At 41.9% G+C, this 23,541-nt stretch overlaps 1 protein-coding gene across 1 annotated transcript in view; it reads left to right on the forward strand.

Moving 5' to 3' along the window:
• The first annotated feature begins 645 nt into the window (after positions 1 to 645).
• LOC119536404 overlaps positions 646 to 23,541 on the forward strand; it is a 215,585-nt gene continuing 192,689 nt past the window's right edge. The window contains exon 1 of the mRNA XM_037839177.1: positions 646 to 855. The gene's annotated coding sequence lies outside the window, so the exon portion shown is untranslated. The remainder of the gene's footprint in view (positions 856 to 23,541) is intronic.

Here is a 23,541-nt window from a genome sequence, read left to right on the forward strand (position 1 = left end):
TGGGGTGACACAGCTCAGAGGGGTTTTTATGGAGCTGAATGTGTCAGGCAAACATTTGGGATGCTAGGCTTTCTAACCTTCTTGTCTGGTGGGATGTTTCTTCACTGGGATACTAAAATTCATGCAAGCCCTTTAGAAAGCAAGGACTGCCTGGTTGGAAGGTTCTGTAGAGCCATGCAAAGGGCTTTTAAAATCAGTAATTAGAGAAAATGAAAAACCAGGCAGTCTTGCTGTTTGGTGTAAGGAATAGGAAACGGTCACTTAAAAATTGGAAGAACATTTTTTTGGCGGAGGTTGGGGGGTGGTCCCTGTTTTCTGAGCCCTGATTTTTTTGTGTCCTAAACATGTTCCCCCTTCTCTTATGCGTAGAAGTAGCCTTCCTCCTTTGAGTAAATCTAGGGTCTAGGTAAAGTCGCAAATACTCAAACCTTTGACCCCAACAAGTAGCCAACCCTCTCGTCGTCGTCGAACCTCGGTCGGGAGGCCGGGGTCGTGCTGAGGCGGGTGGAGCTGTCACTGCTCGGATACCACTTTTACTGAGAGCTCGAATAGGGGGTGCCTCTTTCGGGCAGACGGACCCTTCTGCCCTTCTGGCCACCGGCTGCAGCGGGGGCTGCCCGGCATTTACGGGTCGGCAGTGTGGGGTGGTTAGGCGCTCGGGTCAGAGGTTGCGGGAGACCAGACTGAGCAACCCGGCGCTCCTGAAGCTCACAATCTCACGGCGCGGGACAGCCTCGGGGAGGTCGCTGCTACCGCTGCGCGCCCTGCGGCCCAGGCCACCAACGTCACTCGTGACCTGGCCCCGCCCGGCCGCTCCCGAGTCCCTAGAAGCGCGAGCAACGCGGGCCACCGAGGGTAAGCACAGCGGGACCCCCAGACGTTCTGGAACCTGGCAGGGGCTGCGGGCGCCGGGCGAGCCCGGGGAGTCACCGGCTGCCGCGGGCTCCTCTGCGCGCCCGGGAAGCAGGCGCGGGGCGCAGGCCTGGCTCGAGCCGCCACCAGCTCGGGTTTCAAGTTCAGATACGCGGCGGCTTCGCTTCCGCCCAGAGAGAGCGGTGGTTCGGGAGTTCGAGGAAACCCTTAAACGTGCGCGGAAACCGCAACTCCGTGGCCTAGGGCGGAAATGTCAGTCGCCGCAAGTTCTTTAATCCTCTACCTCACCTACTGCCCTTGTCTGCTTTGCCCTTGTAGTCAGGGCCGCGCGTGTGGCTGCAGGTCAGTCCCCGTTTGCCCGGCCCGGAGAAGTTCCGTGTTTTCTCATTTGCTTAGATAACAAAAATCCCCTTTAGACACACACCAAAAGGGGGAGCTTTGGGTCAAGCGAAGGCTTTTCTGTACAAGAAAGTCCCGCCTCCCGCGCACCTGGTTTTAATAAGAGCCTGGGGAGAAATATAGCCGGAGGCCCGAAGGATCCCCAAGAAATTCGGTGCGTAGAAAGAAGGGTGTAGATGGATTGTACGTGCGCAGACGCACTCGCTGTATGAGTCGAAAGACGCCGTGCACTTTTCAACTTTACAGCCTTGAGAGGATGTAGGTTGTAGTCATGTCAGAAATGGGGTATAAACAGTATTTAAAAACACATTCGTTAACATCGAGGACAGGGAGACTCTGCACCGTGTATTCTTTTCTTCTCTGTTTTAAAAACAAAAACGGATATTGAAAAAACAACCTCCGCCCCTTCCTATACTCCCGCCTCCTCGGTCCTCGTGCACAGATATTTTTACATAGTTGCAATTAGAGGTACAGGGTATTCTAATTTCAGATTCTAGGACAAGGGAGAAGAGAAGGTAAATTACATCCCGACAGAACAGAAGTCTTCATTAGTGCTGGTAAAAGGCTCTTCATACGTGAACTAGAAGTTAGAATTTATCATGCTTTCAATCTATATTATAAAAGTTTAAATTAACTAAACAGCTTTTTAAAAAGACCCTTGTGATTTTATGTACCTATGAATATATATTCACACACATTCTTTTTGTATCTTGGTTTAAAGCCAAGGAGAAATTTCTTTCCAATAGAGCACTTTGATGTTCACACTCCTGAGAAAATAACTCTTACTTTGCCTTGTGCTAGAGTTTTGAGAAAACAGTAAGCTTCATAAATATTTCTTAAGCCCCTAAATGTCATTTAATCAGAGGCTGCCAGATCTTGCACTTCTGTTCCCTCTGCCTGGAATTCTCTTCCCTTCCCTTTGCATGGCTACTTTCTCTTTATTGAGCTCTTAGCTCAAACACCCATTTCCCTGACCACTCTATATGTAATAGAATGTCCACCCGCATGCCCAGAACAATATTTTAATTTCTTCATAACACCTCAATCGGAAATTATCTGATTTGTTTTTTATATTCTCCTCCCCCTCCTCCAATAATATAAATTCCATGAGAGCAGGGACCTTGCTGTTTTGTTTGCTATTGTATACTAAAATCATGTTCCCCTTTGCTCCTCCTTCCAGGGTCTACCAGGACCAGGTTCTTAGTAAATACCAAAAAAAAAAAAAAAAAAAAAAGAAAGAAAAAAGTTTGCAGCACATAATGTGGCCTCAGGAGCACTTGCTAAGAGAATGTGACCCTCAGGGAAACATCTTTAGTCCCTTGCTCTCCACTACTCCCTAGCCCCTTCCTTTCCCCTGGGTGGCTTGGGTGCAGCTGCTTTTGGACCCACTGACCTTTCTTAGGGCCCACCTGCAGTGTCCCAGGCCAGCCCCAGGAAGTAAACCCTGGAGGCAGCCAGGGCCTCGGGCAGTTTTTCTGGGTCCAGGTTTTGGACTGGAGTGTGCTTGGAGCTCTCTCCCAAAGGCTTGGGGAAGGCTGGCTGCACAAACCCTCTGACCCTTTAGCACTTCCCAGTGCTTGACTGCGTGTGTGAGGTTCCAAGGATCATGGTGGGAGCTGCTTGTGAAAGATGCTCTGTTTATGTTGGACTCCAGGCACGGGGAATAATTAGAGGAGGGACATGCCGCTGAAGTAGAGGCCGTTCCTAGTGGGATGGGCCGCAAGGCTGCTGACTGGCCTGCTTGCTGCAGATTCCTGCACAGTTCATGTCTCCGAGGAAGCTGTGATGAGGAAGAGACTGGGGATGTGGGGAACAGAAAAGTTTGGAATTTCCCTTGGTTTCTTGGGAATTGGCTATTGTTGGAAACAACCCTGGGCAACTCCAAGGTGGAATGTCTGTGCCTTCTTAGGGGTCTCCTTCGAGGTCTGTTTGCTGCTCCTCAAGGACCTGCAGGGTTCCCAGGGTCTCAGAGCGGCCTCTGAAGCCTGCAAGACGAGGGGGTGGAACTTAGATGGAAAACCACAGCAGGAGAAAGCAAGCTCACTGTTCTGGGAACTGCCAGTTGCCAGCAAGGAGGAAGCTTTCCCTGTAACTCCTCAGTGCCCAGCACAGTTTAATGAATGTTCATTCAGGTATGAAGCATGAATGAACTTCAGACTGTTTTAAGCCTGGATGTGTCATTGTGTTCTGCAGAAATATTTGATTTGGAGAGCTGGTGAATATAGGCTCTGCCTGGGTTCACATCCCCTACAGGCTCTGCAAGCATGGGCGTGCAATTGCACCTCTCCACCTCAAATTCTTCATCTGTAAGATGCATGGAATAATAGCATCTACTTCATGGGGGTGTTATGAGGATTGAATGTGTAATTGTTGTAAAGCATACTTATTTTTAGATGTTTTATTAACTGCTCAATATGTGATAAAAACTTGAAAACTGTACCTTCTAATGTGTCATATACTGACTGCATTTTAACACATCGAAGACTGTTGCGGCATTAAGTTGTGTTCCCTCTCTTGTTCTTGTACAAACTTATGAGGGAAGTACTATTACTAGTTCCATTTTACAGTTGAGGAAACTGAGATTGAGCAACTTGCTTAAGGTCTGTATTGTTAAGTTAGTGGAGCCAGGATTTATATTTGAGTTTGGTTTATAACTGTTATATATGTTTTTTTATGTGTCATGATATAACAGGTCGTATATAAGCTTAAAAAAATGAAATTCAGTCCTGTGAATGTCCACTCACATAAAATTGTACACTGTGACTTATATGTGTGAAACAGGATTTTCTCAGTCTTTTGGAACAAAGTCAAAATACAGAAATAAGCTGGACACAGAAATTGCTGTCTTCAAATTGTCACTTCTGACCCTCTGCTTCAAATTTTATGTTCATCCAAAACAACTTATTATCAATAGTTCACTTAATAAGAATTGCTGTATATTTTAATTTAAAATAAATGTATGCAAAATGAGATACCACTTATATGTGTTTTAATCTGTTTTATGTATTGGATTCTACCAAAATTTCAGTAGAAAAAGATCAGGAATGCAAGAACAAACAAACAAAAAATTGAATATCACTGGCTTAAGAATATAGTTGAAGTTTGGGAATTTGATAGGGTAGGAAGCCAAGCTAAATGTTATTTGTTAATTCAGTAGGCCTTTATTAAGGGCTTCTTACGTCTAAAGCACTGTGTTAGACACTTGGGGAAAATATAGAGATAAATAAGACTTTGATATTAAATGCTATTTGTAGTCCTTCACTGTGTAGCACAAATACATAGTTGACTGTACTGCAACTTACAACACTAACCAAAGCTGAGTGTATGGACAACTACAAGGTTCTTACAATTGAAGTGTTCTGGGGAATTCAAAGAAAAGATCAGTTATCTCACGAAGACTCAGAACTTGAGGTGGACTTTGAAGTTGGGAAAAGGAGAGGGGTTCAAACACAGTTGAAGATGAGCAAATGTGTTGTGGTAGGAATCCTTGAAGCCTGTCTGGGGAATGGAAAATAGTGGAGTTCGACTAGAGTGTTAGATTCCCTGTGGTGGGAGATGAAGCTGGGAGGGCAAGTTGGAGAGAAAACTACAACTCACACTAAGAGGTCTGGCCTTCCTTGTCCAGTAGGCAATGGGGAACCACTGGTGGTTTTTAAGTGTAGTTGTGTCATGCTCAGGCCTGTGCTCTAGACATGTTTTTGTTAGGATATTATTAGGGGAAAGAGAGCTGACAGATACAGAGATCAATGAGGAGGCTCTTGGGATAGTCCAGGGTGGACAGTCATAAGGGCTTAAACTAGTGTGATAGCAGGGGAGATAGGTTGGAGCTGAATTTATAGTTTGATAACTGATGGAATATATTGACAAGAGGAGATACAAAAAAAAAAAAGGACTAAGGTTTTGAGATTGAGTGCCACTGACAAAATAGAGAACTCAAGAGGAGGAGGAGGAGCTAGGCACAATTCAAAAATGAACAATGGGTGTGGAGCTGAGAAAAGCTGAAATTCTTATTTCTGTGCCCCAGGACTTCTCAGAACCTTTAGAGAGAACGCAACATATGGTGTTTCCCAGATTGATCACAGGAATCCCCCCTCCTTCTTCCCCAAATATTTCTGAAAACACAGATTGAGAAATGGATCAGTATACCATGCCCAGAAATAAGGAGAGAGCCAAGGGCCTTGGACTCAGGCTGTCACCTTTAGCAGCGTTGGTCCTATATATCAGAGCACGGAGCATCTCACAGTAAGGCTAACACCCAGGACACTGGGACTGGGTGGGTTTGCATTTGCCCATCTTTTCAAGCTGCTGTTTTATGCCCCATTTCATTGTGCCTTGGCTTTATAGCACATGGACAGTACAGTATCATCTTTGAAAGTAAGATGAGTGAGATGTCATACTCATGGGAAATTTTGACTTTTTCCTTCTTAGGAGTACTGTACTCCTCCTTCTGAAGGCCTGAAGAAGACAGAGGACCAGTTTCTATTATTGGTGCTCTGTTACTGTTCTTGTTTAGACATTGCTTCCTTTAGAATGGGGTCTTGGGTTTTGAAACATCATGTGTACTATTTAACAGTAGATCATCCAAATTGACTGATCCCCAGATCTGCTGTATCTAGGCAAAGGACCCAAGTGACATTTGGGGGCAAGATTCCAGTCAAATGTAAAGCTCCCCTTACCAGAGAGACCCCCTCCAATCTTGAGGAAATTCTTTAAGTAGTCCCTGCTTGGAGCTTCCTTCCACACAAGCTGGAGATGCCTTTTAGATTGTTTTTAATGATATTTGAGATGATAATAGGTGATTGTAACCATGCCACTAAATTGACGTGAAATTGGGCTCATCAAACGTTAGAGAAAAAAGACAGCTTTTAAAATTCCAATTTAAAGTGGCCTAGCTGCACTCTATACTTAATTAGGAGTCATTGTTACGGGTGCCAACGGGTGTTTTCTGGCTGGAGAAAATCCTCTTTAGTTTGGGAAGGGGATGGGACTACATTGTTGGTTTAGCAGCTCAGCATTGTGGGGTCCATGTTCTTCCTAGATTTTCGCGAGGCTTCTGGCAGATGGATAGGGGTTGAAGATTAAGTAGGTTGGCTGGAAATCCAGGCTCAGACTCCATGAAAAAGGGGTGTTTTCTTGGCTACTTTGGGGGCTGCTGCTGGTTTTTAGTTTTGAGTTGGAGAAAAGGATGGATTAGAAAGAGGACTTTGGTAAATGGGGGAGGTGGTACCCAACAGATAGTCCTGAGCTCAGCTCAGCTTCTCACACCATCTTCCTCTTTCCTTTTTTCCTTCTCAGAGGAGTTCGGCTCCAAGGAAACGAACTTCATTGTACCTGAGCTGTTAGATGTGGAACCATTTTAAGGCTAGTTGGGAAGTCGCCATTTGATGAGGATTTTTTTCCCCCTTTTTCCAGCCTCACAGGGAACCAGCTTTATCATTTGAATTCACCGGTTCCCAAATTGTGTGCTGAGGCACCTTGGGGTGCTGCAGTAAACTCACAGGAGTGCCTAAATGTTTAATGGAAATACAGCGATACTTGACATCTATGGGGCACCTGTGAACTACCAGCTCGAGGGAGTTCATAGTTTCAACATTAGATTATGCTACATTCCTTTCAAGAATATCATATCTTTGTGAAGCTGGGTTTTTGGTGGCTCCTGGGATAAAACCACGTACCTAATTAAAATCAGTGTAGAATAGGAAATGAGGGTAGCAGTAGCCAATCTGATTCCAAAATTTAAGAAGTTGTGCAGTGCCCAACAGGTACACACATCCAATTAATAAGAAATTATGGTTATTTAAGAGTGAAATAAAAATATATAGTTTTTCAATTTATGAGTATTAGTTTTTCAAATGGCTACCAAGTTGTTAGAACATATATACTTATTAAATTGTTTGTACCTAACTATCTTAACAAATGGAACTGTTAGGTACTTCTTTAATCCTAGGGTGCCATAAAAAAATTACTGAGATGCTCAGGGCACTCTCTGCCAAGAAAGTTTGGGAGTCTCTGCTTTAATCTATCAGAAAATATAAAAATTGTGTATTTTTTTTATTGTTGAATATAACATATTTACATAGAAGTGAAAATTTTCCAAGTGCAATTTAACAAGTAGTTAGAGAGCAAATTTCAAAGAATGTTATGGGTTATAGTTACACCATTTCATTTCTTTCCTTCTAGCTATTCTAATACCTTAGCAACTAAGGAAAAGAAAATTATGTAGAGATTCAGTATTTGCAATCCTTTGTTAAATTCTATATTGTCTGTTGCTACCCCTTCTTCTAGTTTAATCACTTTCCTGATTTTCAGGGATGTCTAGGCAGTGACCACCCTAACTTACTCATATTGAAAAGGGGTTTCGACATTATGGGAAAAGGGGATGGAACTGGTTGATGTTCTCGATGAGGCTGTTGTTCCTGGGTTTTGGGACTTAGCTGGCATAGGAGTTCTCTGGAGGATTTAAGTTTCTGAAGAATCAACACAGTGAGTGAATGTATTTACTTTTATATATATCAAACATAGGAATGGAGATGAGATGGCAAGAGGAATAAAATGGAACACTTTGCTTGAGATTTTCTAAAGTAAATAGCTTATTTTCTATTATAAATTAATATGTATTGATTATAAAAAAATTTAGAAATGGACAAAGTGAAAAGTAAAACTCCCATATTCCCACCACTCCACCTATAGATAAGAGCTGCTAATGTTTTGGTGGATATTCTTTCAGACTTTCTTTGTGTATATTAAGAATAGATATTTCATAAAAATGGGATCAAATACATTCTATTTTGTTTATTGCTTTTAAAAATTCACTATATTAGAGCTATATGTCACCATGTATGGATTAGTTTCTATATATAATTCGAATATAGTTGCTTTAAACAGATTTGCAAATACACTTTCAATGGAGAAAAAGCCCAACAATTCTAAAAAGTTTTAGTTATAGGATGTTTCCACCATTAGAGTAGCTCAACTATGCCCCCTTGTGGCATATGTAATATTTAACATTTTTCTTCAAATATGTTTGTGTAAGGCTTTGTACTATGTATGACATGGGGGATACAAAGGTGAATCAATTAAGATCTTTTCTAGGAGCTCACAGTCTATGAGGAGAAATGAAACATATAATTAAACAACTATGAAAGTAATAAAAAGTAATCAGGTAACATAAGAGAGCTCCAGCTAAAATTCTGTGGGAAGAAGAGAGTAGTTCATAGGTGAAGATTAAAGACTTGATGGTACAGCCACAAGGGCAGCAGCAGCAATAAAAACAGGTAACATTTGTTGAGTGTTTGTCATGAACTTGTCTAAGCTTTTAACTATGGGTAGGATTTCTACTTCGATAAGGAGTGAGAGGATGAGATGGAGGAAGGGGCTGGTACTGCTGGGGGAGGGAGGGTCTGCAAGTCCAAGGCATGGGGAGTCTGCACTGACAGGAGTGGGCTTCACAGGTAGCTTGGAGTGAGGAGGGAACTGACATTAGAAAGTTAGCCTCGGGCCTTAAATTCCAGGCTGAGGAACGTGACCTTAATTCTGTTGGCAGGCAGTAGGGACCAGTGATTCAAGCTTTTAGATAGGGGGAGTAATTAGACCAGAACTGAACTTTGGGAAGATTAACATTCAGTTGCGTGAAAGATGGTGGAGGATCAGTTAGCAGGCTACTGCAGTCGTCCAGGTAGGATATAATGCAGATCTGAGCAGGTGCAGCAGAAAATGGAGAGAAGGGGATGAATCTGAGCTTGATAGGGAAGCCAGCACTGACAGGATCTCTTTCTTGAGTTTCACATTTTTATTTTTCTTGTAATGCTACAGTAACATTTGGTGAACTTTGCATGGAGGTCTCCTTACCCAATGAACTTGTTCTGAATGAACTAAATAGATTGACTCTCCAAGTTTACAGGCTTATTTCCTCCCCAATTCTTGAAGAAAATAATGATTTTGAGAACACTAGCTAGACCATGTTATTCAGTGTCTGATTCGGTAATTTTGACAAACACGTATCCTATGGTATGGCACACCATCCCCAGCCATTCTCTAGGTTTGCAGTAATGGCCTGGTATTTGGAGAATGATGTTAAACTATGTTGCTTTTTCCAATGAAAATAAAACTGGAGGGAATTTACTGAACTGGAGCAAACAGGATTTGGATCAGACCTGAAAAACTGACTACAAGGTTGGGCTGCAACTGGAATTGTGTGATCAAGGAGGACTGCAGCATGCTGTTTTGTGGCCATTTTAAAAGATGAGGCAGGTAATGGACTGAGATGATGGGAGTGTAGTTTTGTCTTCCAAAATAATCATTATTTTAATTTTATTTATAAATGCTTATACAAGAAACCTTGCCTTTCATATTAAAAGCCCCTGGAGCAGGGATTCTCAAAGCAAGCTCTGCAGTCATTGGCAAGCCATGAAGAGCTTCCTGATGGGCTTAAGCTGATCCCCAAAATGTACAGGGTGTTATTTTATAACCTAAAGTCATTTACATGAGCTCACATATATCTTTTACAAAGCTAGCGATAAATAATTCCAGTATCTTCATCTCCATTCTTTGTTTTCACTGGCTTTTCCATGCCTCTGTGGGCATGTCCCTCATAGTTTGAGGACCCTCGAGTGGAGAGAAGTGATTAAATTGATCCCCACTTGTGCACTTCCCCAGTAACGAGCGAGCTGCTCTGTACTTCTTGGGCCTTGGAGATACTGTTCCTCAAGAAACTGTCTTGAGTTTTAACACATTTTTACAGATCAGTAAGGTGAGTTGGGAAAGTTATGCCAGATATTTGTAGAGTATCCGGGGCCTAGAATTCAAGAGGATTCACATAGCTTTTTTCTCCAAATGCTAGAGAATATGCTTTCACTCATGGGCAAAAATGTACAGCTGAATATAATGTAAAATATAACATAGCATAATATAGCATAATACAATGCAATATAATAATATAATAAAATACAAAATACAATATAATATATTACGTAAAGTAATACATAATGTAAAGTAATATGTAATTCTTAAGTTTGTGGATCACTAATTAACATGCTCGAGCTATTTCAAACCTTACTGGACTCATATTTCAAAACTGATAGGTCATTGGTGCACAGCAGTATCATGTTTCAGACCTTATCAGATTATAGTTATGTACTTTATCACTTTTTAACCATTTAAATTACATTCCTGTTAATAGGATCTATGTTTTACCATCAATAGGCGGATTGCATGGTTCATGTCTAGTTGAGTTTTTATGGCTACTTGGGCACGTATGTACTTAACTAACCCCTCCATTTGGAAGTGAAGGGTTTGACTAAAAATGAGCAGATTTTTATTACAGGCAGCTTGATTTCATCTGCTTAAGTAGCTTTTTAAGCATGCACCATTTTTTCAGTACAACTGTATCTTGATGTGTTAACTGTATTTTTTAAAATTCAGATTTCTTTCACTAGCTTAATGGGAATTCACAGAAATCATAGGCTTTTAATTGAAGCCAATATGTTTCAGTGCCAGATATTCTGAAGAATTCCAATGAACCAAAAAAGAACACATTTCTGAACGGAAAGTGTGCATATGGGACCCTTCAGAAGCCTGACAGAAGTGCCTGATGGAAGGATTTGAAACAGGAAAAAGATTAATAAAAAGAATGTCAGGGTAGTTTTCAGAATAGCTTAAATAATGTGTGTAGTGAAATGATTTTCTACACCAAAGGATGGCTTGATGGAAAATTTGAGGCTGTTGCATGGTCTTAATAGTTTAAAGTCTAAATCTGAATTCAGTCCATTTTGAACTAATAAAAACACTAGCTCATGATAGCTGTGTTCTCCAAACCTAAAACTGTTACAAGTCTCTCTAGTTTCAAAACTAGTACAAATAGTCTGACAAGCAAAATTTGGAAGACAAGGGAACACAATATTTGAAATTGAAAGGATCCTTGAAAATCTGGGATTACAGTGACTGTAATATCAGTTGAAAGGAAATTACAAGATACATCTGGTTACAGTTTAATCAAACAGTAAGAGCCTGGGACCAGATGTCAGATGACTTATGCTTTAGTTCCTGCTCTGAGCCTAACTAGCTGTGGGACTAGGCAAGTCACTTAACTTGGCTGGGTTTCTGTTTTCTCAGTTGTTAAGCAGAGACTGTATCTCCTTTAATGATCTTCCAAGGTTATCGAGAGGATGTAATGAGCTATTGAATATGAAAGCTTCCTGAAAAGTAATGCTAAAGCCATAGGCAAGTGGAATTATTCACATGGTTGTGAACAATGCAGAGACCCCGCTTTATTCGCCACTGCCTCACTCAAGTGACTAGTACACGGCTGGTGTAAGGAGAGGCTGCACAGACCTTGCCAAGTGAACAAATGAACAAATGAATGAATATTTTTCTTTGCTCTAGTTTTATTTTCTGCCAAAAGATAATACTAAATTTGTCATTTGGGATTCTCTACGGTTTTGTTCAGGTGCTCTGTGCTGACACCCATCCAAATCTAAACCTAAATATAGTATATAAACCTAAATATAGTCTGATAGATACCCTAGCATCACAACTATATGGGATGTTTGGTGAGACTTTTCCTATGGTATTGGATTTGGCAACTGAGCCCCAGTTGCAAGTGCAACATTTTAAAGAAAGCCATCAACAGTGGTGGCCCTATCCATTCCCCTCACTCCCTCTCCCTGCTCCCCTTCCGCAGATCCTGCTGTGGGGCAGCCTGCTTTGTCCTCCAACCTCCGGCTGATGGCCCAGCTTCCTCTCCCATCCTGTAGGCCTTTTATGGGGGTGACTGGAGGATGGGAGAGAGGGAGAGAGTTCTCTTGGTTGCAGTTTTTTGGGGGCATAGTGTTCATAATTTTCTCCCCTTTCCATGAGTGTGGGAATAGAATGGGGGTGTTTTCCCAGCAAATTGAATGAGGAGAAAAACTTCAAGAGATTGGGATTGCCTGCAAGAAGGGAAAACTGGCTTTCGGCTCCTCCGTTGGACATCTTCTTTTACAGCAGTTGGAGATGTATCCCCTGTTGCACTGGAGCAGAGAAGAGAACTGGAGAGATGGCAGGATGCAGAGAGGGACCACCATGGGCAGCTTACATGTATGTGTCCTGTTGGGTGTGACAGCGTTTCCTGAGTTTATCATGGTCAGGTACACACTGATGCAGGTTTGTTGGATTTGTGTCTCTTGCTGGTTCTCCCACCCATGAGGGTAGTCCAGTGGGTGGGGATGAATTCCAGAGAGCCTACCCTGCAGGGGAGGGAGACAATGAGCTTTAAACTGAGTCTAGGTTGACATTTTAAATCGAACTACCTAGTAATAAGTGACAGTGACCTGGAGGTGATGGGACTTGTCTGAGATCCACTACCCCACTGGGGAAGGGAAATTTGACAGTACACAGTTGAAAGCAGTGATTAAAGGATAAACAGAAAACAAGCAAAATAAAACTCAAACTGTTTCATGTTTCATGTTCTGCACTGAGCAGACTCTTCCATAAAGCTTTTACACTAATTAGAAACATGTCCTTAGGTGGTTTGAGTCCAGATTACTTAATCACAGAATAGTAGAATCATCACAGACTCTGGGCAGAAAAGACCTTAGAGATAATTCTTTCTAGGCCAGTAGATTTCAAATTATGGTCCAGGAAGTCTGAGGTGGGGGAAGTCTGAGGAAGTCTCTCAGCCCAGAGAGGTTGCTCAGGACCCCTTGGGGGTGGGATGGGGATAGGGTTTAGGTGGTGGGGATATGGATGACGAAGAGATGCGAGACTTTGAGACTTCTGATCTCCCTCCCTTGCATTAGCCAGAAACAAGTTTGCTTTTATCTGCTTTCTATATCAAGCTTCATTGTAATATTTCTTTTATCCAAAGGGTTCCCCAGTTTTTTAAAGGATTCCTTATAATCCTTTCCCCTTATTTCTGAGGTGAGTCTAATGAAATCGGATTGGGGAAGTGACAAGCCACAGGCCCCAGCGCCTTAGATGACAGAGTGGGGACAGAGGTCATTCATTTAGTACAATAGCCTATCCCAAATGGAAAGGTATATTTAGCCTTATGGATTCAATATGCATTTCCTGAATGCCTACTAGATAGAGTCATGCAATAGATTTTTTTCTTCTTCTTCTTCCTAAAAGATTAATGCAGTTATTGCATCCATTTGGTTCCTTTACTGCCGGAAAAATAACAGCCAGCAGGGACTTTCTTGGGTTACCTCGGTAAGAGATCTCTGGAAGTCAAACACTATTAACTTTAATGAAGCAGCTTTGATGGTGGGGAAGAGACAGCTGACACCACATTTCCCTAACAATAAACCACTCTGACAGATAAAAACAAACAGGCTCAAGATAACATATAGCATTTCGGAGAACAGGGCCAATAACGACTGCAGACGGATGTGAGCTGCGCTTTCCTCTAAAGCTGTGTTCCTCCATCTGTTGTGGAAACTTCTAAAAGGCAGGGCAGAACGATCTAATCCGGCTTTTACAGAAACCACTGCCTGGCTTATTATAAGGATGGGTCAGGGAGGAATTTTTAAATAAACTCAGTTTCTACCGGGGGTTCTTTGAGAAGACCCTCTTTGCTCTGCTTTAGCCATCAGATGTGGACATCGATGGTTTGTTTATCCCGTTCTAGCAACCTGGACAATAAACTCCTTCACCTTCCGTGCTTTGAGGTGGCCTAACCTGCTGAGCCCTCTTTGTGGGGTGTTTCTCAGCCTCCAGAAACTCTCTGGGGATCGTTACACATGGGGCTGCCAGGGCTTACTCCATCTTGGCAGATCTCGATGGAGAACTTTGTCTAAAACAAAGCAAAAAGCAGTCGAGGTTAGACTAGGTTTTGGTGCTCAGTCCTGTGGGCGGCAGCAAAGAGGAAGGTGGTGTTTAATTTTGGAGCTCTCTGACATGATGTGATCATTACTTATTAAACCCAGATTTCAGTTAGTCCATGACGAGTGATAAATATTCATTTTAAAAATATGTGTATCGCAGTTCCCTCACCAGGCTGTATCACTTAACAAAGTGCCCTACACTGTGTTCTCTCACTGGAGCTGGGTTTGTGTGGGGGGTGAGGGGGGTGAGGGAGGGATCTGTATAGTTATACTTCTGAATTTTTAAGTCACTCTCTATGTGTATTTTCTCATTTGAACTTTACAACCTCCCTGTTCAAGTAGGTTTTCTATAACCCCACTCACTTGCCTGAGTCACACAGGTAGAAAATGACAGAGCCAGGACTTGAATGAATTTTGAGGCTTATTCCACTCTGGAAAACTCTGAGAGTTCTATCTGAAAATGGATGGTGTGGGGTGGGGGAGGTGGTGGTAAGGGAGGAGAGAGGGGGGTGTTTGGAAGGTAAAAGAGCCCACCCTGAATTACTTACTGAAATCCACGGTAATTCCAGGGCCCTGGTTTAGTCTTAAACATCATGCTCTTTCCTTAGGAGCATCTTTCCACCACTAAGACAATCAGGTCTCCCAAGTACTTGCTTTTTTCATGGTAATAATTATTATATAGCAGGTGCCCATTGTATTAGGCATTTATACAAACACCTAATGTTATCTTTACGGTTCACAGCGGTCCTGGAGGGTACTCTTATTTACCCTCATGCTTTAGACATGGGAATTGAGGTGAGAGACATAAAGTAACTTTGCCATTCATGTGGTTGGTAACTGCCTGTCTCCAAGCCTGTGATTGTACTGCCAGACCACACCACTCCAGGGTTTTGAAGTGGTCAGAGGTGAACAGCAGGAGGGAGAGGCCCCGAACTGACCAAACAAACATTAAAAATAATAAAAAACAATAACAACAATAGTTACCCTGTGTAGCAACCCCCATGCTATGTATTTGACATGCATTATTTTATTCATATCACAGTGATCCCACCAGGTGAGATGGGGTTCAACCCCACCTCCATCCTTACCTATAGTGTGCTTTAGAGAGAACTCCTTAATATCTTTAAACCTCAATTTCCTTGTCTGCAAGAAGGACAAGAAGGTTGTACTCTTGGCACAGTGCCTGGCCTGCAGGGAGGACTGCATGGAAGTTATATACTTTGATGAGATGGACATTATTATCTTCATTTTACAAAAGGGGAAACCGAGGCCAAGAGGGGTTATGTATAGTAACTGGATGTGCTCTGAACCCTCTGACCTGAAAGGCCAGGCTTTCAGCTGGCTGCACAGTACAGCCTCCCCTCACCCCAGTGGTTCTTAGCTTGGTATATAAAAATCCTTCCCCTCTTTTGTGGTTTTGTCATGAAAAAAAAAATTGCTCTGTCCTGGACACTCCTCTTTCTCCCATTATCTAGAGATGTCTTAAAATGGAGAGAAAGCAAACTCCACTGAAGACAGAATGCAGATTCAGAATGACCTGTACTGAAGCCTCTAAGATAAAACGTATAAAATTCTGTTTTAAGGGCAAACATTCCGTTAGGGGTGATGGAAGCCTGCTTCAGGGGTTGCTCTTAAGAAAAAGATCTGGGGATTTTAAGTGTCCGCAAGCTTAAGGTGAACCAGTTTGTATATTTATGTCCCCCAGAAAAAGCCTTATTCTTTAATGCATTCTTGTGGGGGCAGATGTATTATTAGTGTGGAATAATTTCCATGGAGGCATGGCCCCGCCCATTCAGCGGGGGCCTTGTTTAGTTTACTGGAGCACTATATAAGCTAAGACAAAAGAAGTGCATAGCTAGCTGGAGCTGAGACATACATTTTGAAGACGGCCGTTGGAAGCTGAGGCAGGCATTTTGGAGAAAGCCATTTTGAAACGGAACCTGGTAACAAGCAGATGCCAGCCATGAGCCTTCCCAGCTAACAGAGGTTTTCTGGACACCACTGGCCATCCTCCAGTGAAGGTACCCAATTGTTGATGCGTTATCTTGGACATTTTATGGCCTTAAGACTATAACTGTGTAACCAAATAAACCCCCTTCTATAAAAGCCAGTCCATTTCTGGTGTTTTGCATTCCGGCAGCATTAGCAAACTAGAACAACCAGTTATGGGAAATGGCTGCTAAAATTGCAGATGCAGTCTTAGAAATAGGATGAATTATGGGTTGTTCTGGGAGCCCTGAGAGAATTTAGGGATCATATAGTCTATTTTTATTATTTTACAGATGAAGCTAAGCATAGTTTCTGAGGTCACAAAGGTGAGTTTGGGGTTATTTTCAGGTGACAGGCAGAAATAGGCTTGCTTACCCTGAGGTCACATCCCTTTGAGTCCCAGTCCAAGCTCTTTATAGGAAAGCAGGCCATCCTTGAGATGGTGGGCTGCTTTCACTGGGGTCCAATAAGGAGCAAGCACTAAGGGCTTTACAAGGATTATCTCATTACCTCATTTAGCCTCTTAGTGAGTCAATAAGGTAGGTATTCGTGTTCTCACTCCTTAACAAGCCAGCAAACTGAGGTTTGGCACAGTTCAGAAGAGGCTGCCTGTATGAAACTGATAATTATAACTGGTTTGGGACTCAACCTGAAGTTTGAAAGAGAAAATTCCCATTGCCCCTTCTTACACCCTTAGCTGAGATCAGGTTTATCTTAGGCATGCTGGGAGGCCATGGGCTAATGGGGACTTTTACTGCAGGGGTGGGTGATGATGACTCCAAAGTAGTCACAGCCCTTGTGTTCAGGTCCCCAGGCAGGGAGACAGGACATGAAGGAACTCAGGGCCCCAAGAACACATTCGCTTGGGTTCTCGCCCAGGATCTTCTCTCAGGGGCCCAAGTCATGGGGGTTTCATGCGAGCCTTTAGTGACAGCACCGAACTGATTCAGAGCAGCCTACTCAGATTTCTCCTGGCGGTTTCCTCTGCACCACAGAAGCACTCACGAGGTTGTTTGCATTTTGACTCTGGCTACTCCAGGCAAACAGCCTAAGGGAGGACAGTGAGCTGAAAGTAAGGGTTGCATTGGGCCCCGAGTCGATGCTCCTGATCTCCTGTATTTTGTCACCCTATATTTTTATATGCAGATGAGATTAGGTTAAAATGCACAGCTAGGGGCTTTATCAGGGAGGAAGGTGCAGCTGCAGTGAAAAGCAGCCTCGGGTCCAAGTGGAGTGTACCCCGAGTGGTAGGGAAGTCCCACCCCCGCTTGTTTTAGTGACAATGGAGGATGCAGATGCTGACTAGCTTTTACTGAGTCTCAGTTCTGCCTTGCTCCCCTGCAGTCGGGGGTACCCACCTCTCTGTTGCCCTCTATCAGGCAGTTAGTGGGGCACTCGCTGTCATAGTCCTGCTTTCCTTCTACCCAGAGGGATGCAGGGCCCTTCAGAGAGGTCTTCGCTGTTGTGCTCTCCCAGGCCTTTGGCAAGGGGGAGATAGTCACCGGCTTTCCAGAAATACCCTTGCAGCCCTTCTTGTGATACTCCCTGGTTGTAATCACGAGGAAGCTGGGCCGATTTAGCAGTTTTTACTTTTGGAACATTATGAAGCGCCCTCTAGTGGTTCTTTGAGAAACATTCACATTCTCTGGGAAAACAAAAAAACAAAACAAAACAAAAAACACTGCTTTTAATGAGAACTGGATTTAAACAGAATGGTCAGAGAACAGATGATTTGAGAGAGCTGAATCCTTGAATCTCCACAGATGAACATTCCTTTCTGCTCCACTTACCTCCTTCAGGTCATGGATACGCTTGGGAACAGTACAAACCAGTTTAGGTTACCTTAATAAATAAATGAGGCAACAGGTCCCTAAAACCAAATTCAGTTTGGGTTCCTTGTTGATTAGGAGAATGCCTCTTAAACCTTCAGATTGTAACTGTTGTTTGCTCACATTATTGAGTGATCACACAGTTTATTCACAGATGGCATCAAACCCCCTCTCTCTGTCCTTTATGAAACATCCCACTGGCATTTCTCACCCTGTAACAAGTAGTTTATTCCTATGTTCTTATATGTTGGGAACAAAATGCCTTTAGTAACATGCCCACCTTGATATTTTATTTCTTCCATTTCTTCAAAGTGCAGACAGATTTTAATTTATATGGCAAGCTGAACTGTGTGCTCCCTTCTTAAAGTTTTTAACTTTACCCTTAAGTTGACTCTTGCCTACTCAGTGACCTCACACCCTAATTTTTCCATTTACTTCCTGTACTGCATTTGAAGTGCCTATAAATCACATCTTAGGTCAACCCTTTCCTTTAACATGGATGATATTTGTATTCTTGCTGTGCAACACAATTTTACAACAATGCCAATTTATTTTTTTGGCAGTCTAGACTTGCGTTCTTTTTTCATTTCTTTTTCAAAGCCCTATTAAATTTCAAGCCTCTCTCTTAGTTTTTGCAGTGATTACTGCTTTAATGCACTAACTTTTCACCTCTCAAGGTACATCTGGAAAATGTCTCATGAAGTTCTAGATAGGCTGACCCAGTTTGTTGTGGGTTCAGAGCAAAACTGGGCCTTGTCAGGGACTGTGATGTGGAGGCAGAACTGGAAGGAGGGATTGGTGAGACAGAGACCAAGTATGTGGATTCTCAGCTGGTACTTGGGTTCACCAACAGGCCTACCGCCCCTTCCCTCTTCTTGCAGGACCCTTCTATAATTAAAGCAACTTTAATGATCTTGTAATCATTGGTTTGTTTCCAGAAGCTATCAGGTTGCACAAGCAAAAGTCAGTGGAGCCGAAGCAACAGGATCCACCGACCTCCTCTTCTTCCTCCCAAGCCATGGGGGACAGAAATTCAGCATTTGGCACAAGCAGATAGGATTAAAAAAAAAAAATAAGTATTTTATTTTGAAATAGTTTCAGAAGGACAGAACAGTTACAAAAATAATACAAACGCCATATAGAAAACTCCTAAACATCCTTATGCCCCCAGATACCCAGATCCACCAATCTATCAATCTGTCCATCTGTCTATCTATACATCCATCCATCTGTTTGTCAATCCATTTTCTGGATATTTGAGTGTAAATTGTATACATCTTACTCCTTGAACACTGAATACTGTCCTGTACATTTCCTAAGAACAAGGGTATCCACTTATGTATCCACCTTAAGTGCAGTTATCAAGTTTAGGAAAGTTAACATTGATAAAAAGCTTATAGCCTATATTCCAATCTTTTCATATGTCCCAATAATGTCCTTTTGAGCTTTCTCTTCTCCCGTATTAGATCCTGTCCAGGATCATGCATTGCCTTTAATTGTCATTGTCTCTTTAGCTCTTCACTTTCCCTCCCCTCCCCTCCCTTTCCTTCCCATATATACAATATAAACTTAACCATCTCAGCCACTTTCAAGCAAACCATTCAGTGGGATTAATCAAATCCCCACCTTCCATTACTAAAACTTTCCCATTTCCCAGCAGAGAGGATTTTGATTTCGATCATATCTTCTAAAAGTTTAGCTTTTTCTGATAAACTCAGGCCAGTGCCTATCTTACCATGGTCCCCTTGTGAAAAATCACTCAACTGTAGTTGTACCCATTGTTTGCTGTTCTTTGTGAACTGTATGACTATTTAATGTTCTCTGTTGGATGGCTTACATTTCTGATTACTTGTACCCTTACATGGTGCCAAAGTCATTGAGCACCTTTCTAGGCAGTCAGCAGTATTTCCAAATGTGTGGGAGCTCAGAACCTTGGGGTGTCCACCTGTCATAAAATCCCGAGGGTGTGGCCCGCTTTGACTTTCATGTAGGTGTAGCAGAATGATTGACAGATGACCCTGCAGTTGGATGACTTCCTAGCTGTGTGACCATGGGCAAATTATGTTTCCTTTCTAGGCCTTGGTTTTTTTAATCTGTAAAATGGGAATAAGAGTGACATAGAGTGAGGATTATGCAAGGTGATGCACATAAAGCTCTTAGCCTATAATGCTCAATAAATGCTAGTTATTAGAATTAGGATTATGGAAAATATGTTATAGGGGATCAGCTTGTGTGGTGAGAACCTGGGCTGTGGGGTCAGAAAAGCCTGAGTGTGGGCCCCTAGCTCATTATGAATTAAGTTCTGTGATCTTGGAAAACTCACCTTATCATTTGAGCCTTCATGTTCTCTGCTGTCAGTTAATGACTATATCCCTCCACCCCAGGGTTGTGGTGAGGCTTGTATCAGATTCAGGACATACCATGCCTGACACATAAAACTCCATAACAAATAATATATGATTTCCTATTCTCTAGGCTTTGTGAGATGACTTGTATTGTCTACAACAGAATTTCAACCCTAGTTTTACTTGATAAGAGTCAAAGATAAACAAAATGAGGATCCCTTATTTCAACGCCCTCCTTCCAAGTTAAACCAACCATCTAACATTTCCTTTTGGACATCTTCAAAAATCCAGGGGCCTTTGGCTTCATAATTTAAAATATTAAGCTAACTGAAATGAATATTGCTGCTCCATTAAAATTAAATGAATGCTGCAAGTATTAATTGTTTAAAGAGCATAATATACACAACCTACTCTCAAATGTTCAGAAAACAGGTAGATGATAGATAGACAGATGGAAAGAATAATATGGCAAAGCAAAGTTGGCAAAATGTTGAAATTGGTGGATTTGGGTTTCTGGGATTGGGGGGTCATGATGGTTGGAGTTCTCTCTATGGGTTTTGTATTATTTTTGCAACTGTCCTTTAAGTTTGAAATTATTTCCAAATAAAAAGTTTTTTCAAAAATTAAATGAATGCATCTGTTGTTACAAAAACAATGAACTGAAAGTTCTAATCATTATGCTCTAGAATAAAACCCCCTGATTGGGAAGTGGTACACAGTGTCCCAGAAGTTCTTCAGGACTCCAAGTGCTTCGGGTGTTGACAGTCTGGTTGGAGAGATGCCATCGCCTGTGCCTTCCGTGTGACTTGTCTTGGGGCTCGTACCTAGCATAGCCCTGGGCAGAATTTTTTTTTTTTTTATTAAATTCAGTTTTATTGAAATACATTCACACACCATACAATCCTCCATGGTATACAATCCACTGTCCACAGTATGATAACATAGTTCTGCGTTCATCACCGCAATCTCTCTCTGAACATTTTCCTTACATCAGAAAGAACCAGAACAAGAATAAAAAATAAAAGTGAAAAAAGAACTACCCAAATCATCCCCCCATCCCACCCCATTTGTCCTTTAGTTTTTATCCCCATTTTTCTACTCATCCATACACTAGATAAAGGGGGTGTGATCCACAAGGTCTTCACAATCACACTGTCACCCCTTGTAATCTACATTATTATATAATTGTCTTCAGGAGTCCAGACTGCTGGGTTGGAGTTTGGTAGTTTCAGGTATTTACTTCTAGCTATTCCAATACATTAAAACCTAAGAGGTGTTATCTATGTAGTGCATAAGAATGTCCACCAGAGTGACCTCTCGACTCCATTTGAAATCTCTCAGCCTGGGCAGAATTTTTGCTGAGTGCCCAAAGGGACTTTTTTCTTTTGTAAATAAAGAATGATGCTTATAATCAGTGCTTTCTGTGGAGTGAGAGAGGGGGTTCAGTGGCAGCCGAGCGACATGAGAGCTTCCTTTGGCTCTGTTGTCAGCCGTGAGGGCCTGTCTGCTTGACGGGCAGGTCCTGGAGGATAGGGACACTGCTCTTGGTGTGAGCAGTCTGTTTTCTGCTTACATACACAGACTTGATTTATAATCGCAAGTCCGGACAGCATCTGAGTCTAATTACCTGGGTATATGAAAGTTCAGGAGATCTCAACTAAGTTAGCAATTCAGGGATGTGCTTTACCAGAAGCAGATGGGAAAAATAAAACACTTTAGTTTATGACTATTTTTCTATTTGGGAGAAGGATGAAGAACAAAAAGAGTTGCCAAATTGATCCTTGTCAAGCCCTAATTAAATATTATTCATGATTAATTCTGATGTTGATGTATTCAGTGTTTTAGCAGTGTCATAAATATCTGAAAGAATGAAATAACTCACTTTGTGTAGCTATAATAAATCATGCATACCGCAGTCCCCACGTGGCCTCTTGAGCCGGCCTCTTATTTATTTATTTTCTAATACATAAACTTGCTAGTGACTTTTGTGGAATGTTATTAGAGATATGAGGAAATAATCTCCCAATCATGCTTTGCTGTTGCCATTTCATCCTATTAACAGCAAATACTTTGAAGATTACAAAAGAGTCCCTGCCATTTAGATATAGATACTAAAACATTTACAGATGAAATATGATATCTGGAATGTGCTTCCAAAAATAAAAAAAAAATCAAGTTTGCTGGAACAAGGAGGGTGGGTAGTGATATAGATAAAACAAGACTAGCCATGAATTGATAATTGTAAAAGTTTGGTGACAGGTCTATGGGGGTTCATTATAATATTCTTCAATTTTTCAATATTTTTGGAATTTTCTGTAATAAAATTTTAAATGACATTTTCTTGGGAAGGCACTCAAGTTTGTTCCTTAAGAAAAAATACAGTAACCAGTTTTCATGAAACGCTTATGTTCTTTAAGTTATGAATCATCGGTCAAAAAATGTTGTTAAACCGGTTGATAGCCTGATGATGATGATGATGATGATGTGGATGAAAACACCAGTAGTAGAACTGAACATCAGTAGTATGCCAGGCAGAGTATTAGATGCTTTGCATGCTTATTTAATCCTCAAGATGACTATGCAGGTTATATATTTTATCTTTGTTTGTGGATGAAGAAACTGAGGCTTACAGAGATTAAATGACTCATCAAAGGCCACATAGTCCATGACAGAGACCAGGTCTCCACAGTTCCCAAACTAATTCTTGTTCTTTCTCTCTGTTTTTCTTTTTCTCTCTCTCTCCAACCCCCCTCTATCTAATTATGAAGAGACTATACTTGAAGAGATAGCTGGGCTGTGTATCAGTGTGCTACAGCTGCTGGAATGCAATATTAACCAGAAATGGGTTGGCTTTTACAATAAGGATTTATTAGCTAACAAATTTACAGTTCTAAGACCATGAAAATGTCAAAATTAAGGCATCAAGAGGATGATACCTTCTCTAAGGACAGTCTGCCAGCATCTGGAACACATCTGTCACATGGGAAGGCACATGGTATCTGCTGGTCCTTCTCTTCCAGGTTTCGTTTCTTTGAGTTTTTGGCTTCACTGACTCCCTCGCTCAGCTTCTGTGGGTATGTCCTTGTCTCTCAGCCACCCTGGGGCTTCTCTGAGCTCTCTGGGTTTTTTCTGTCCTTATCCTCTCATAAAGAACTCCAGTAAAAGGAGTAAGACTCACCTTGAATGGAGTAGGTCGCATCTCAATTGAAATAACCCAACCAAAGGTCCTATACCTACAGCAGGTCTGCACCCACAGAAATGGACTAAGAGAACATGGCTTTTTCTGGGATACATAATAGCTCCAAG

The sequence above is a fragment of the Choloepus didactylus genome, chromosome 6 (assembly GCF_015220235.1).
Source record: "Choloepus didactylus isolate mChoDid1 chromosome 6, mChoDid1.pri, whole genome shotgun sequence".
Taxonomy (NCBI): domain Eukaryota; kingdom Metazoa; phylum Chordata; class Mammalia; order Pilosa; family Megalonychidae; genus Choloepus; species Choloepus didactylus.